The sequence below is a fragment of the Dendronephthya gigantea genome, unplaced genomic scaffold (assembly GCF_004324835.1).
Source record: "Dendronephthya gigantea isolate DGI-Jeju-01 unplaced genomic scaffold, DenGig_1.0 000467F, whole genome shotgun sequence".
NCBI classification, from domain to species: domain Eukaryota; kingdom Metazoa; phylum Cnidaria; class Anthozoa; order Malacalcyonacea; family Nephtheidae; genus Dendronephthya; species Dendronephthya gigantea.
Genome location: NW_021163477.1, coordinates 10826 through 29869, shown reverse-complemented (window position 1 = coordinate 29869; position 19044 = coordinate 10826).

Genomic DNA, 19044 nt, shown 5'->3' with positions numbered 1-19044 from the left:
TAAATTCTTTAATATTTATTTGCTGAACTTGAAATTCAGTAAGAATGTGCAGAAGAGATTGGCAAAGGATACAAAAGAATATTAGACCAGCAGTTCATTTCATTCAGTTCAAAAAATTTGAAAACCATTGTCTAAAATAGCAATTTTTCCCTTATATGAGATGTCAGATTTTGAAAGCTAAATTCTTTAACATTGATTTGCTGAACTTGAAATGGAACGGCAGAACTCGCGCTTTCACTTTGTGTGTTCACCTTGTCCAAAGGACATTGTGCACAACATTCGCGCCTCTTCGAAGCAAAACTTCAGAGAACGCAGCACCTATTCGCCCGAAGGCCGGAGGAAAGGCAGCAACCGATCGAGAGCAGCCGCCTATCCCACCACGACGAGCGAGTTTTGCTTCACACTCGCACTCATTCGCGGAGCACCTGCCCCTCATATATAGTAAAAATTATAACCGGAGCACCAGTCGCTGCAACATCCTCCTTGAAGACCGATTTTGACCACCTTGCACCAAGCCGCCAAAATTTGACTACTTCTCTAAACATTCTCTTTGATCATAATCTGTGCAAGCTAACTTCAGAAACGTCGCCATTTCGCATAAGTCGACCACCCCTTGAAAATCCGAGCGAGTCGTTTATTTTCTTGTCTGGTCGTACTCACAACCGCAGCAGGTCTCCAAGGTGAGCAGCCTCTAGTTGATAGAACAATGTAGGTAAGTGAAGTCGGCAAAATAGTTTCTTAACTTCGGGAAAAGGATTGGCTCTAAGGGTTGGGTCTGTCTGGCTAGGACTTGAAGCGCGAGGACTCGGCGTGGGCTGACGGAGATGCGTGGCTTGCTGGGCGTCGAAGTCGGACTGCGAAGGGACTTCGGGTGGATTGACTCAGCTGTGACCGTCAGGTCGATTCAGCAGGCGATTAACAAACAACTGAGAACTGGAACGGACAAGGGGAATCCGACTGTTTAATTAAAACAAAGCATTGCGATGGCTGGTGACTGGTGTTGACGCAATGTGATTTCTGCCCTGTGCTCTGAATGTCAAAGTGAAGTAATTCATCCAAGCGCGGGTAAACGGCGGGAGTAACTATGACTTTCCTATTCCAACACCTGCTGGCATAAGACGTCCTGACCTGCTGGTCTGGAATTGCAATGGCACTTGCTTTGTGGTCGATGTCACTGTGTCAGCCGATAACGCGGACCTGGAGGATGTGCACTCGAGGAAAGTTAGCTACTATAATAATGAGCATGTCCGCAACTGGGTGCAGGGAGTGAGCGGAGCAGCGGAGGTAAACTTCTCCTCGATTAGTTTTAATTGGAGGGGTGCCATCGCTAAACCGTCTTACAACCTTTTATCTGATAAGTTTGGGTTTAATATGTTTGAAATAGAGATACTTAGTGTTTAGTGATGGAGAAGGGCTATAAAATTTGGCTGGACTTCAAGAAAGGAACTTACAGATCGGAGACAACAAATTGGGATGAGGCTTTGAGTTTGGAGGAATGAACTGGAGACAAATCGGACTGAAAGAATACATATATTGAGACACTTATTTAACGCTAAACTCTACTTATAATATTTGTGAATAGAAATCATATAAACAATTCTACAGCTGCATATGTATATATTTTTTTTATATTGTGTATAATTATTTAATTGTGAGGGCTGCAATCTCATGCCCAAATGTACATTTATCTATTGAAGAATTTATTAAATGTATTTAATAGCCAAATGCCTCGTCATCTAATTAGTGACGCGCATTAATGAGATTCCCACTGTCACTATTTATTATCTAGCGAAACCACAGTTAAGGGAACGGGCTTGGCAGCAACAGCGGGGAAAAAAGACCCTGTTGAGCTTGACTCTAGTCTGACTCTGTGAAAAAACATGAGAGGTGTAGAATAAGTGGAAGGAGCAATCAGCCGGTGAAATACCACTACTCTTATCATTTTTTTACTTATTCGGTTAAGCGGAGCTGGACCTCAACGTCCACTTTTTAGCATTAAGATCGCTCTTCTGCCGGTTGATCCGAGCCAAAGACACTGTCAGGTTGGGAGTTTGGCTGGGGCGGCATGACTGTCAAATGATAACGCAAGTGTCCTATGGTGAGCTCAATGAGAACGGAAATCTCATGTAGAGCAAAAGGGCAAAAGCTCACTTGATTTTGATTTTCAGTATGAATACAAACTGTGAAAGCATGGCCTGTCGATCCCTTAGTCTTCACGAGTTTTAAGCTAGGGGTGTCAGAAAAGTTACCACAGGGATAACTGGCTTGTGGCAGCCAAGCGTTCATAGCGACGTTGCTTTTTGATTCTTCGATGTCGGCTCTTCCTATCATTGCGAAGCAGAATTCACCAAGCGTCGGATTGTTCACCCGCCAATAGGGAACGTGAGCTGGGTTTAGACCGTCGTGAGACAGGTTAGTTTTACCCTACTGTTGAATGGTTGTTGCAATAGTAATTCTGCTCAGTACGAGAGGAACCGCAGATTCAGACAAATAGCTCATGCACTTGCCTGAAAAGACAATGGTGCGAAGCTACCATCTGTTGGATTATGATTGAACGCCTCTAAATGAGAATCCGTGCTAGAACGCGACGATTCCTTTTCTCTGGACAACTTAAGCGAACACGAATAGAGACGCGATCATTCGCGCCTCCTGCGTCACAACGTGCCCACGGAGCGGACAATGCTCCAAAGCACTGCAACGATCAAAATCTAAATTTTCCAGAGCTAAATCATTTGCAGATGACTTAAATATAAGAACGGGGTATTGTAAGCAGTAGAGTAGCCTTGTTGCTACGATCTGCTGAGATTAAGCCCTTGTTCTACGATTTGTTTCTTTTTTTTCCGACACTCACACATCCTCGGAGCAGTCGAACATATCCGCAAAAAAGCCAACAACTCGAGGTCTCCCGAACATGTTCAGGAGAAGGGGGAGCATATCGATGTCTCTCGAACATAACCGGCAGAAGAGGCAAACAACTATAGGTCTCTCGAACATGTTCGGAAAAGTCGCACTTTCGAACCGTACTAAGATGAGAGGAAAACGAGTTCTCTTGAACATGTTAAAAAAGTGGCGATTTAGATCGCTACCAAGAGGCGAAGGAATCGAGGTCTTCCAAACATGCCAAGTCAAAGTGCCAAGTCAACCCGCACTAAGAGGGGAAGAACTCGATGTCTCCGGAACATGTTCGACAAAGTGCCCAGTCAACCCGCACTAAGAGGGGAACAACTCGATGTCTCCCGAACATGTTCGACAAAGTGCCCAGTCAACCCGCACTAAGAGGGGGACAACTCGAGGTCTCCCAAACATGTTCGACAAAGTGCCCAGTCAACCCGCACTAAGAGGGGAAAAACTCGATGTCTCCCGAACATGTTCGACAAAGTGCCCAGTCAACCCGCACTAATACAGGGCTTTTTTGTAGTCTTGTAATTGGAATGAGTACAATCATTACAACAAACCAAGCCGCATTGGTTTTTAATCTGATATAAGGAAAAAATTGCTATTTTGGACAATTGGTTTCAAATGTTTTGACCTGATTAAAATGAACTGCTGGTCTAATATTCTGTTGTATTCTTTGCCAATCTCGCCTGAACATTGTTACTGAACTTCAAGTTCAGCCAATAAATATTAAAGAATTTAGCTTTCAAAATCTGACATCTCATATAAGGGAAAAATTGCTTTTTTGTACAACTGGTTTCAAATTTTTTGACCTTAATGAAATGAACTGCTGGTCTAATACTCTTGTTGTCTAATTGCCAATCCTTTCTGAACATTCTTACTGAATTTCAAGTTCAGCAAATCAATATTAAAGAATTTACCTTTCGAAATCTGACATATCATATAAGGGAAAAATTGCTATTTTCGACAATTGGTTTCAACTTGTATGACCTGAATAAAATGAACTCCTGCTCTAATATTCTGTTGTATCCTTTGCCAATCTCTTCTGAACATTCTTACTGAATTTCAAGTTCAGCAAATCAATAATAAAGAATTTAGCTTTCAAAATCTGACATCTCATATAAGGGAAAAATTGGTTTTTGGACAACTGGTTTCAAATTTTTTGACTTGAATGAAATGAAGTGCTGGTCTAATATTCTGTTGTATCCTTTGCAAATCCTTTTTGAAGATTCTTACTGAATTTCAAGTTCAGCAATTCAATATTAAAGAATATATCATTCAAAATCTGACATCTCATATAAGGGAAAAATTGCTATTTTAGACAATGGTTTTCAAATTTTTTGAACTGAATGAAATGAACTGCTGGTCTAATATTCTGTTGTATCCTTTGCCAATCCCTTTTGAACATTCTTACTGAATTTCAAGTTCAGCAAATCAATATTAAAGAATTTAGCTTTCAAAATCTGACATCTCATATAAGGAAAAAATTGCTTTTTTAGACAATGGTTTTCAAATTTTTTGAACTGAATGAAATGAACTGCTGGTCTAATATTCTGTTGTATCCTTTGCCAATCTCTTCTGAAACATTCGTACTCAATTTAAAGTTCAGCAAATCAATATTAAAGAATTTAGCTTTCAAATCTGATATCTCATATAAGGGAAAAATTGCAATTTTTTAACAATTGTTTTGAAATTTTTTGACCTGATTGAAATGAACTGCTGGTCTAATATTCTGTTGTATCCTTTCCCAATCCCTTATGAACATTCTTACTTGAATTTTAAGTTCAGAAATACAATATTAAAGAATTTAGCTTTCAAAATCTGACATCTCATATAAGGGAAAAATTGCTTTTTTGTACAACTGGTTTCAAATTTTTTGACCAGAATGAAATGAACTGCTGGTCTAATATTCTGTTGTATCCTTTGCCAATCCCTTCTGAACATTCTTACTGAATTTCAAGTTCAGGAAATAAATATTAAAGAATTTAGCTTTCAAAATCTCACATCTCATGTAAGGGAAAAATTGCTTTTTTGTACAACTGGTTTCAAATTTTTTGACCTTAAGAAAATGAACTGCTGGTCTAATCTTCTGTTGTGTCCTTTGCCAATCCCTTCTGAACATTCTTACTGAGTTTCAAGTTCAGCAAATCAATATTACAGAATTTATCTTTCAAAATCTGACATCTCATATAAGAGAAAAATTGCTATTTTGGACAATTGGTTTCAAACATTTTGACCTGATTGAAATGAACTGCTGGTCTAATATTCTGTTGTATCCTTTGCCAATTCTTCTGAACCATGTTACTGAATTTTAAGTTCAGCAAATCAATATTAAAGAATTTATCTTTCAAAATCTGGCATCTCATATAAGGGAAAAATTGCTTTTTGGACAACTGGTTTCAATTTTTTGACCTGAATGAAATGAACTGCTGGTCTAATATTATGTTATATTTTTGCCAATACCTTCTGAACATTCTTACTAAATTTCAGGTTCAGCAAATCAATATTAAAGAATTTATTTTTCAAAAACTGACATCTCATATAAGGGAAAAAATGCTATTCTGGACAATTGTTTTGAATTTTTTTTGACCTGAATGAAATGAACTGCTAGTCTAATATTCTGTTGTGTCTTTGCCAATCCCTTTTGAACATTCATACTGAATTTCAAGTTCAGCAAATCAATATTAAAGAATTTATCTTTCAAAATCTGACATCTCATACAAGGGAAAAATTGCTATTTTAGACCATGGTTTTCAAATTTTTTGAACTGAAATGAACTGCTGGTCTAATATTCTGTTGTATCCTTTGCCAATAATTTTTGAACATTCTTACTGAATCTCAAGTTCAGCAAATCAATATTAAAGAATTTATCTTTCAAAATCTGACATCTCATACCAGGGAAAAATTGCTATTTTAGACAATGGTTTTCAAATTTTTTGAACTGAATAAAATGAACTGCTGGTCTAATATTCTGTTGTATCCTTTGCCAATCTCTTCTGAACATTCTTACTGAATTTCAAGTTCAGCAAATCAATATTAAAGAATTTATCTTTCACAATCTGACATGTCATATAAGGGAAAAATTGCTTTTTTGTACAACTGGTTTCAAATTTTTTGACCTGAATGAAATGAACTGCTGGTCTAATATTCTGTTGTGTCCTTTGCCAATCCCTTCTGAACATTCTTACTGAATTTCAAGTTCAGCAAATCAATATTAAAGAATTTAGCTTTCAAAATCTGACATCTCATATAAGGAAAAATTGCTATTTTAGACAATGGTTTTCAAATTTTGACCTGATTGAAATGAACTGCTGGTCTAATATTCTGTTGTATCCTTTGCCAATCTCTTCTGAACATTGTTACTGAATTTCAAGTTCAGCAAATCAATATTAAAGAATTTAGCTTTCAAAATCTGACATCTCATATAAGGGAAAAATTGCTATTTTGACAATAGTTTTCAAATTTTTTGACTAAATGAAATGAACTACTGGTCTAAATTCTGTTGTGTCTTTGCCAATCTTTTCTGAACATTGTTACTGAATTTCAAGTTCAGCAAATCAATATTAAAGAATTTAGCTTTCAAAATCTGATATCTCATATAAGGGAAAAATTGCAATTTTGAACAATTGTTTTGAAATTTTTTTACCTGATTGAAATAAACTGCTGGTCTAATATTCTGTTGTATCCTTTGCCAATCTCTTCGAACATTCGTTACTGAATTTCAAGTTCAGCAAATCAATATTAAAGAATTTAGCTTTCAAAATCTTACTTCTCATATAAGGGAAAAATTGCTTTTTTGAACAAATGTTTTCAAATTTTTTGACCTTAATGAAATGAATTGCTGGTCTAATATTCTGTTGTATCCTTTGCCAATCCCTTCTGAACATTCTTACTGAATTTCAAGTTCAGCAAATCAATATTAAAGAATTTAGCTTTCAAAATCTGACATCTCATATAAGGGAAAAATTACTTTTTGTACAACTGGTTTCAAATTTTTTGACCAGAATGAAATGAACTGCTGGTCTAATATTCTGTTGTATCCTTTGCCATTCCCTTCTGAACATTCTTACTGAATTTCAAGTTCAGCAAATCAATATTAAAGAATTTAGCTTTCAAAATCTGACATCTCATATAAGGGAAAAATTGCTTTTTTGTACAACTGGTTTCAAATTTTTTGACCAGAAAATGAACTGCTGGTCTAATATTCTGTTGTTCCTTTGCCAATCCTTCTGAACATTCTTACTGATTTCAAGTTCAGCAAATCAATATTAAAGAATTTATCTTTCAAAATCCGACATCTCATATAAGGAAAAACTGCTAATTTGGACAATTGGTTTCAAAATTTTTTGACCTGATTGAAATGAACTGCTGGTCTAATATTCTGTTGTATCCTTTGCCAATCTCTTCTGAACATTGTTACTGAATTTCAAGTTCAGCAAATCAATATTAAAGAATTTATCTTTCAAAATCTGACATCTCATATAAGGGAAAAATTGCTTTTTGTACAACTGGTTTCAAATTTTTGACCAGAATGAAATGAACTGCTGGTCTAATATTCTGTTATATCCTTTGCCAATCTCTTCTGAACATTCTTACTGAATTTCAAGTTCAGCAAATCAATATTAAAGAATTTATCTTTCAAAATCTGATATCTCATATAAGGGAAAAATTGCTATTTTGGACAATTGGTTTCAAATATTTTGACCTGATTGAAATGAACTGCTGGTCTAATATTCTGTTGTATCCTTTGCCAATCTCTTCTGAACATTGTTACTGAATTTCAAGTTCAGCAAATCAATATTAAAGAATTTAGCTTTCAAAATCTGACATCTCATATAACGGAAAAATTGCTTTTTGGAATCTGGTTTCAAATATTTTGACCTGATTGAAATAAACTGCTGGTCTAATATTCGTTGTATCCTTTGCCAATCTCTTCTGAACATTGTTACTGAATTTCAAGTTCAGCAAATCAATATTAAAGAATTTAGCTTTCAAAATCTGACATCTCATATAAGGGAAAAATTGCTTTTTTGTACAACTGGTTTCAAATTTTTTGACCAGAATAAAATAACTGCTGGTTAATATTCTGTTGTATCCTTTGCCAATCCTTCTGAACATCTTACTGAATTTCAAGTTCAGCAAATCATATTAAAGAATTTATCTTTGAAAATCTGACATCTCATATAAGGGAAAAATTGCTATTTTTTACAATGGTTTGAATTTTTGAACTGAATGTAATGAACTGCTGGTCTAATATTCTGTTGTTCCTTTGCCAATCTCTTCTGAACATTTTACTGAATTTAGTTCAGCAAATCAATATTAAAGAATTTAGCTTTAAAATCTGACATCTCATATAAGGAAAAATTGCTTTTTGGACAACTGGTTTCAAATTTTTTGACCTGAATGAAATGAACTGCTGGTCTAATATTCTGTTGTATTCTTTGGCAATCCCTTCTGAACGTTCTTACTGAATTTCAAGTTCAGCAAATCAATATTAAAGAATTTATCGTTCAAAATCTGACATCTCGTATAGGGAAAAATTGCTTTTTTGGACAATGGTTTCAAATATTTTGACCTGATTGAAATGAACTGCTGGTCTAATATTCTGTTGTATCTTTGCCAATCTTCTGAACATTCTTACTTGAATTCAAGTTCAGCAAATCAATATTAAAGAATTTAGTTCAAAATCTGACATCTTATAAGAAAAATTGCTTTTTGACAACTGGTTTCAAATTTTTTGACCTGAATGAAATGAACTGCTGGTCTAATATTCTGTTGTATCTTTGCCAATCTCTTCTGAACATCTTACTGAATTCAAGTTCAGCAAATCAATATTAAAGAATTTAGCTTTCAAAATCTGACATCTCATATAAGAGAAAAATTGCTATTTTGGACAATTGGTTTCAACATTTTGACCTGATTGAAATGAACTGCTGGTCTAATATTCTGTTGTATCCTTTGCCAATCTCTTCTGAACCATGTTACTGAATTTAAGTTCAGCAAATCAATATTAAAGAATTTATCTTTCAAAATCTGCATCTCATATAAGGGAAAAATTGCTTTTTGGACAACTGGTTTCAATTTTTTGACCTGAATGAAATGAACTGCTGGTCTAATATTATGTTATATTTTGCCAATCTTCTGAACATTCTTACTGAATTTCAGTTCAGCAAATCAATATTAAAGAATTTATTTTTCAAAATCTGACATCTCATATAAGGGAAAAATTGCTTTTGGACAATTGGTTTTGAATTTTTTTTGACCTGAATGAAATGAACTGCGTCTAATATTCTGTTGTGTCCTTTGCCAATCCCTTTGAACATTCATACTGAATTTCAGTTCAGCAAATCAATATTAAAGAATTTATCTTTCAAAATCTGACATCTCATACAAGGGAAAAATTGCTATTTAGACCATGGTTTTCAAATTTTTTGAACTGAATAAAATGAACTGCTGGTCTAATATTCTGTTGTATCCTTTGCCAATAATTTTTGAACATTCTTACTGAATCTCAAGTTCAGCAAATCAATATTAAAGAATTTATCTTTCAAAATCTGACATCTCATACAGGGAAAAATTGCTATTTTAGACCATGGTTTTCAAATTTTTTGAACTGAATAAAATGAACTGCTGGTCTAATATTCTGTTGTATCCTTTGCCAATCTCTGCTGAACATTCTTACTGAATTTCAAGTTCAGCAAATCAATATTAAAGAATTTAGCTTTCAATGTCTGACATCTCATAAGGGAAAAATTGCTTTTTGTACAACTGGTTTCAAATTTTTTGACCTAAGAAAATGAACTGCTGGTCTAATATTCTGTTGTATCCTTTGCCAATCCCTTCTGAACATTCTTACTGAATTTCAAGTTCAGCAAATCAATATTAAAGAATTTAGCTTTCAAATTCTGACATCTCATATAAGAGAAAAATTGCTTTTTGACAATTGGTTTCAAACATTTTGACCTGATTGAAATGAACTGCTGGTCTAATATTCTGTTGTATCCTTTGCCAATCTCTTCTGAACATTGTTACTGAATTTCAAGTTCAGCAAATCAATATTAAAGAATTTAGCTTTCAATGTCTGACATCTCATATAAGGGAAAAATTGCTATTTTAGACAATAGTTTTCAAATTGTTTGAACTAAATGAAATAAACTACTGGTCTAAAATTCTGTTGTGTCTTTTGCCAATCCGTTCTGAACATTGTTACTGAATTTCAAGTTCAGCAAATCAATATTAAAGAATTTGTTTTTCAAAATCTGATATCTCATATAAGGGAAAAATTGCAATTTTGAACAATTGTTTTGAAATTTTTTGACCTGATTGAAATGAACTGCTGGTCTAATATTCTGTTGTATCCTTTGCCAATCTCTTCGAAACATTCGTACTGAATTTCAAGTTCAGCAAATCAATATTAAAGAATTTAGCTTTCAAAATCTGATATCTCTTATAAGGAAAAATTGCAATTTTTTAACAATTGTTTTGAAATTTTTTGACCTGATTGAAATGAACTGCTGGTCTAATATTCTGTTGTATCCTTTCCCAATCCCTTATGAACATTCTTACTTGAATTTTAAGTTCAGAAATACAATATTAAAGAATTTAGCTTTCAAAATCTGACATATCATATAAGGGAAAAATTGCTTTTTTGTACAACTGGTTTCAAATTTTTTGACCAGAATGAAATGAACTGCTGGTCTAATATTCTGTTGTATCCTTTGCCAATCCCTTGTGAACATTCTTACTGAATTTCAAGTTCAGCAAATAAATATTAAAGAATTTAGCTTTCAAAATCTCACATCTCATGTAAGGGAAAAATTGCTTTTTTGTACAACTGGTTTCAAATTTTTTGACCTTAAGAAAATGAACTGCTGGTCTAATATTCTGTTGTGTCCTTTGCCAATCCCTTCTGAACATTCTTACTGAGTTTCAAGTTCAGCAAATCAATATTAAAGAATTTATCTTTCAAAATCCGACATCTCATATAAGAGAAAAATTGCTATTTTGGACGATTGGTTTCAAACATTTTGACCTGATTGAAATGAACTGCTGGTCTAATATTCTGTTGTATCCTTTGCCAATCTCTTCTGAACATTGTTACTGAATTTCAAGTTCAGCAAATCAATATTAAAGAATTTATCTTTCAAAATCCGACATCTCATATAAGAGAAAAATTGCTTTTTTGTACAACTGGTTTCAAATTTTTTGACCAGAATGAAATGAACTGCTGGTCTAATATTCTGTTATATCCTTTGCCAATCTCTTCTGAACATTCTTACTGAATTTCAAGTTCAGCAAATCAATATTAAAGAATTTATCTTTCAAAATCTGATATCTCATATAACGGAAAAATTGCTATTTTGGACAATTGGTTTCAAATATTTTGACATGATTGAAATGAACTGCTGGTCTAATATTCTGTTGTATCCTTTGCCAATCTCTTCTGAACATTGTTACTGAATTTCAAGTTCAGCAAATCAATATTAAAGAATTTAGCTTTCAAAATCTGATATCTCATATAACGGAAAAATTGCTTTTTTGGACATCTGGTTTCAAATATTTTGACCTGATTGAAATAAACTGCTGGTCTAATATTCCGTTGTATCCTTCGCCAATCTCTTCTGAACATTTACTGAATTTCAAGTTCAGCAAATCAATATTAAAGAATTTAGCTTTCAAAATCTGACATCTCATATAAGGAAAAATTGCTTTTTGTACAACTGGTTTCAAATTTTTTGACCAGAATAAAATTAACTGCTGGTTTAATATTCTGTTGTATCCTTTGCCAATCCCTTCTAAACAGTCTTACTGAATTTCAAGTTCAGCAAATCAGTATTAAAGAATTTATCTTTGAAAATCTGACATCTCATATAAGGAAAAATTGCTTTTTAGACAATGGTTTTGAATTTTTTGACTGAATGTAATGAACTGCTGGTCTAATATTCTGTTGTTCCTTTGCCAATCTCTTCTGAACATTTTTACTGAATTTAGTTCAGCAAATCAATATTAAAGAGTTTCTTTAAATCTGACATCTCATATAAGTGAAAAATTGCTTTTTTGGACACCTGGTTTCAAATTTTTTGACCTGAATGAAATGCAGTGCTGGTCTAATATTCTGTTGTATTCTTTGGCAATCCCTTCTGAACGTTCTTACTGAATTTCAAGTTCAGCAAATCAATATTAAAGAATTTATCGTTCAAAATCTGACATCTCATAAGGGAAAAATTGCTTTTTGACAATGGTTTCAAATTTTGACCTGATTGAAATGAACTGCTGGTCTAATATTCTGTTGTATCTTTTGCCAATCTCTTCTGAACATTGTTACTGAATGTCAAGTTCAGCAAATCAATATTAAAGAATTTATCGTTCAAAATCTGACATCTTTTATAAGAGAAAAATTGCTATTTTGGACAATTGGTTTGAAACATTTTGACCTGATTGAAATGAACTGCTGGTCTAATATTCTGTTGTATCTTTTGCCAATCTCTTCTGAACATTGTTACTGAATGTCAAGTTCAGCAAATCAATATTAAAGAATTTAGCTTTCAAAATCTGACATCCCATATAAGAGAAAAATTGCTTTTTTGTACAACTGGTTTAAATTTTTTGACCAGAATGAAATGAACTGCTGGACTAATATTCTGTTGTTTGCTTTGGCAATCTCTTCTGAACATTCTTACTGAATTTCAAGTTCAGCAAGTCAATATTAAAGAATTTATCGTTCAAAATCTGACATCTTTTATAAGAGAAAAATTGCTATTTTGGACAATTGGTTTCAAACATTTTGACCTGATTGAAATGAACTGCTGGTCTAATATTTGTTGTATCCTTTGCCAATCTCTTCTGAACATTGTTACTGAATTTCAAGTTCAGCAAATCAATATTAAAGAATTTAGCTTTCAAAATCTGACATCTCATATAAGGGAAAAATTGCTTTTTTGTACAACTGGTTTCAAATTTTTGACCTGAATGAAATGAACTCCTGGTCTAATTTTCTGTTCTATGCTTTGTCAATCCCTTCTGAACATTCTTTCTCAATTTGAAATCTAGCAAATCAATAATAAAGAATTTAACTTTCAAAATCTGACACCTCATATAAGGGAAAAATTGCTATTTTGGACAATTGTTTTTAATTTTTTGACGTGAATGATATGAACTGCTGGTCTAATATTCCGTTGTATCCTTTGACAATCCCTTCTGAACATTCTTACTGAATTTAATTCTGACGCTTTTAGTTATGCGTCATTCGTTGATAATATATTTTTCTCTTCCCCTGGGACAGTCAAGGGTCTCCCAAACTTGTTGTAATGGATTACAATTCTTTTTCAAGCCAAAAGCTTAAATATTAGGCACATTCTTGTTTTCACTATGTAGACTCGGTATTTATATTGTCGATGAAAACCTACATTTTGGAGTTTGGTTTGCCGTGCATGACGTTTAAAAAAGTAAAATGAGTTTCAGTTATATTAAGAAGTATACGTATAAAATTTGTTTGCCTCAGTTGAAATATTTTGAAGAAATATTAAGACGTATATATAGGTTTAGGTTATTATTATACAGAGATGTTTTGTCGGAAGAGCTTTATAATAATTTCCTGTTATGCGAGTTGATCAACCAAGAATCCGAATACAATTTTCGTTGTTGCAATGATAAGATATTTTATGAAATTTGAACAATTTTTGGTACACTTTCTGACTGCATCTACAAAATTTATAATTTCGCTTAAGTCCCTGGTACATACATTCAGGAAAACAGGAATTTTTTACCCCTTGTTTTCACACTAATTTTGGTTTAATGTTGCTATATTCTGATGTGTTTAATATAACTATATGACATTAGGGACCCGTCTTTAAATGGCCATAAATTCATTTTAAGGCATGCTTTGTGGCCAGAAACAATGTTATTGTGATAGCAAATGTCCAGAAATGTGAATATGCCACGTTTTGTGCGTTTGCATTGCATTTTTCGTGATTTATGCACTTTTGAGCGAGAAAATAAGTATTTTCAAAATAAGACACCGGATGTTGACCACAACAATAATATCCCGAACTTTGTAGGGCTATAACTTAGTGCGATTACACGCTATCGAGACAGAAATACCACCGTTCGAATCCTTGTATCAAGTTTAGTCTACATGTGAGATATTACAGCCGTGCAACGTAAACAACAACTTTTATGGGCATATTCGGAAAGTGTACGCATGTCGGAACTTGCCGAAATTTATCGGTCAACTTCGGACGCTAAAATCGCCGGGATTCTTTCTCTGTATGGGTTTTAGAACCTCGGGAATCAATTCTACATTACCTAATGGTTTAGAATCGTGAATTTCATTGGTTTATAGCAAGATTTGAGCCTCATGTGGCAATTTTTGTACTATACGGGAGGCGTGCACGAAGTGGCGCATTGCTATTTTTGCTGCGCTCAAATTGCAAAGATGGCTCTATCGACGGACGATGTTCTCGATATGCTACGGCTCAGAAATCGCGAATCTGACGATGAAGGTCTATCTACTGACGAAGAAGATGATTTAAATCACCTTTTGGCCGATTCTGATAGTGATCCAAGGCAAGTATTTATGTATTTTTAGCGAACAGATATTGTCGCGTCACATTGTTGATGAGTCAAATTTACATACGACGCAACCTTTATGTTTGGCCTTCGCTGCTTATCATATTTCTAAATATAACACAATTTCTTGCTTTGAATATACCAAATATATAAATAACGTTCGAAATGTGGTGATTTTGTAAGGGCTTGTAGTATATTTTCAGTAAAATCTAAGGTTTGAAACGTGTATCACCATAGTGTTTCCCACATGTGGTGACCCACATGGCCTGGGCATTTAAATTTTGCATTTTTGTCTCATATTGCACAGGATAATACCATAGAATTGTATGTTTATGCTTTTTTTGTGTTTTCATAGTGAATCCAGTGATGTGGAAGAAGATGAACAAGATGAAGTTGATGTCAATCAGGGGGGGGATGGTGAATTGGGAGAGAGTAGTGGGGAAAGGGCTCGATCCCCACTTAGGGAGCGAGGTGGCTCCACTTCTGTAACATCTACCAACAGAGGTAGTAGGGGCAGGGGAAGAGTGGGCAGAGTCATTTCTGAAAGTGGTAGGGCCAGGGGTGGAAGTGGTAGGGCCAGGGGTGGAAGTGGTAGGGCCAGAGGTGGAAGAGGTGGGGCCAGAGGTGGAAGAGGTAGGGCCAGAGGTGGAAGAGGCAGAGTTGGAAGGGGTGATAATGATGAGGTGTATAAATCATATGATCACCCGGATGTTGGGAATAACATCCCTGCCTTCAAGCCAAAACGTCCACCTGGAATCCATTTTGAGGGCCCTGTTTTGAGGGGAGGGATGACAACTGCCTTGCATTTTTTTCGACTCTTTCTCACCACTGATATGATCAAATCAGTTGTTGCCCACACTAACAGCTATGCTTACATGAAAATTTTAGCTGGGGGCCATAATACATATCTCACTAGTGAAGGGAGCTGGGCAGCTACTACTGAGGCTGAGATAAATAATCTAATTGCTATTTTAATTTATTTTGGTTTGGTTAGGGTAGACTCAGATGTTGAAAAGTATTGGAGCACAAAGACACTTTATCATGGTCTTTGGGCTAGGTCCATACTTTCACGTATTCGATATAAAGCCCTAATGGCTTTCTTGCATGTGGTAGACCCTGCGAATGAGACCCCAGGTGATAAGCTTCGTAAGGTTGATGAGTTTCTTGCATCATTCAAGAAACGATGCAGTTTATTATACCAACCTCACCAAAATATAGCTGTTGATGAACGGATGGTAAAGTCGAAAGCAAGATCAGGGATTAGGCAATACATGAAAAACAAGCCTACAAAGTGGGGGATCAAACTTTGGGTATTGGCTGATAGCTCTAACGGGTATACCATTGATTTCAACGTATATATTGGCAGGTCTAAGCATGACGCACCATCCAGTCATGGCCTTGGATACGATGTGGTAATGAAGCTGGTAAACCCTTACTTAGGACAGGGCTATCATGTCTACTTTGATAATTTTTTTTCATCACCGAAATTAGTACATGATCTTTTTTTGCAGGCCACCCCATCATCAGGGACATGTAGGATAGACAGAGAGGGTTTTTCTAAGTCATTGAAGAATGTAAAAGTGTGGGCGAGGAAGGAAAAGCGAGGGAGTATGCGATGGGAACGAGAGTCAAATGTCCTAATGTTACAATGGATTGACAACAAACCTGTTTCATTAGTGACATCAATTGATTCGGCGAATGAGAAGGTAGTTGCGAAGAGAAGAGGGAAGAAAGATGGTGTGTACTCTGAAATTAGCCTAGACCAGCCCTATGCCTTCTATAGATATAATCAATATATGAATGCGGTGGATAGATCAGATCAGATGCTGGCTTGTCACAACGTTTCACGCAAATGTTATAGGTGGTGGAAGACTTTGTTCTTTCACCTTATTGATATTGCCGTTGTAAATGGTTTTCTCCTTTTCCAACAACATCGTAGAGAGAATCCAGACAATCCAGCTTTGAATCGTCCCAACACATACTCAATTGTCAATTTCAGAGAAGAAATTATAAGGGAGATTTGTGGATTGCCAGAGTATGATGTGCCTCCTGTGAACGAATTTGTTCCACCTGCACCTACTCCAGATGATCAGTTCTGTACTGCTCATTTGATACGTTTCACTCCAGACGTGAGACGTCATTGTGTTGTGTGCTATGCTGCTGGCCGTGGGAAGAAAAAAGTCACAACTTATTGTTCTGCTCCCCAGTGCAATCGGTACATGCATGCATCTGGCGAGTTGATGTTTTAGTGCATGGCATAGTAGGGATTATCCTCACAGATCATGAGTACTTCTGGTTTAGGTAATTTAGATGGACATTTTGTCCAAGATCAAGTTTGTCAAACAATGAAATCTGTGTCATATTTCCCATTGTGATTGCAGATCATAGCTTTGACATACATTTCCATTTTTGAATAAATTTTGATCTCTATATTTCAATAAAGTGTGTTGTGAATGAAGTTATGTGTTGTGATATATTTTTGTTTCTGCATATCATGTACAATCTTACAACTTGCCTGCCAGGCTTTGTTCCCAGTCATATCAGAAAAAAATTGTCTTTAAAAGTTGCAGGACACAAATGTGATAACTAGAGCTGAAATTTATTGTATAGTACAACGTTTTGGTTTGGGATGGGTGGTTTGACAAAAGGTGGCTTCAAAATGCTATCAATTATCTTTTTGCTCAATTTATAAGCAGCATTTTGCTATTAGAAATGATAGGTAAAAATTTTCTCTGAAGCCTATAACAATACTATGTTGTTACCATAAATATATGTTAGTGATATAGTTGCTAAAGTGAATATACATGTAAGTCAAACCTGCAGCAAGATATTGCCGTTGCAAGTGGTAGAATTCAAAAAATGACAAAAAATATTTCCTTTTTATGAATCACCTTCAAACTAGGCCAAAATGTGGCTAATACTCTACTCTAAATTCTCATCCAGAAAATGTGCACGAAAACTTCATTGTTTGGCCGTAACCTAGCAACGTTTAAAAATATTTTCAACGATTTTACATAATTTATGCTAATTTATACAATTTTCGCGCAAACGTTGCTCTGGTAACCAAAGCAATCGTCAACACTCGAAAGATGAAGTCGTCAGCTTTCGAGAGATGTAATTTGCGCTAACCTAGAGCGAATAGTCGCCGAGTAAATCACGCTGAAATTGGCTGCTACATTAATCGCGTAATTTGATCCAGCTGAGAAAGAGTTAAAGTTAGATTACCCCTGAGGTGCATGTAGGCATAAGTCAATTGTATTTAGATCAGTTGTATCTCATATAATGGATTATGTAGTGTCGTCGTAGAATAACAACACGTACTATATGCATGGTCTCAGTTATTAGGCATTTGGTAATATGCCCGTGATAGCCACGCCGAGCTCAAAAATAGTGCGAATTTGTAGACATATCATATTAGTGCATCATATGGAAAAGGCACGATTGTCAAGGGTCCAATGCGGCCGTATTTTTGACATTTTCCTTCTACATCAGCGGTTAATCTCTGCACAGTCAAATAGTCTACAACGTCAGGTAAATTTTCATCCTTCTTTCGCCTTTTCTCTGCATGTTTTTTCTTAAAATTGTCCCATTTACATTTGTTTTTGTTCACCATTACTTAAGCGAATAAAACAGCATTCAAGCAATGCAACATGTGCTTCGAATAATATCGACACCCAGAAAAGCATCATGGGCTATGGCACCCATAGGCTGCTTCGAATTTTTTTTAAAATTTATTTTTATACTGGCACGAATAGGCTTGAGAAAAAATTTTTTTTATTTTTTTTGTTATTTTTTTTCAAAAAAAATAAAAAAAGTGAAAGAAAAACAAAAATATAACTTATTTTAAACAACATGTAATCGAAAATATTTATGGCCCTCCTAGGCCACCATAGACAGCTTATGCTAGGTGAGAGCATTTTTACGCAAAGCTTATTGTGTTTAGAGATATGCATATAAAAAATAGCTGCAAAAATAGAAATATCAACAGCATGACAGGGATTATGATAATTTTGCCACAAGACGCCTGAGTAAATATATTTTCGGCCATTAGCAAACATTCATCGCTTTTCCCTTTCATGTATGACATATCGTGGGATTAAATAAGTAATAAGGTGAAAATATTTTAATCTCTCAGAACTAATACCTGGATAAACAGTCTTAAGTCTTCACTTATCTTAATGGTCGCATTCTTTAAAAAGTGTGCGTGCTGTAGGCCATTCAAGTTCTGATGTCAATCAATTGTGTTAAAAATGTTGCTCGGTAAGCATGTAATAGCTTACGTCATCAAAAGTTCAATTCGATAAAATAAGAGTGAAAAAGTTTAAGTTAAAAGATATTGTTCACAGACGTATTGTTGGTATATTTTACTAGTTGTTGATGATGAATATTTTAAGTTGTGAACATTTTTAAGTAATGATCGATTGAGCAGAAGACCAACTCGACTAGTGCAACAACGCCTTAAACAAACAAGATATGAGAGCTAGAACGAGCTTCTAAGACCAACCCACATTTCTAACTTACAACGCTGATTGGTTGGATAAGGATCAGCCCACTCTGGTTGATGACGTCTGCAAGTTTCAC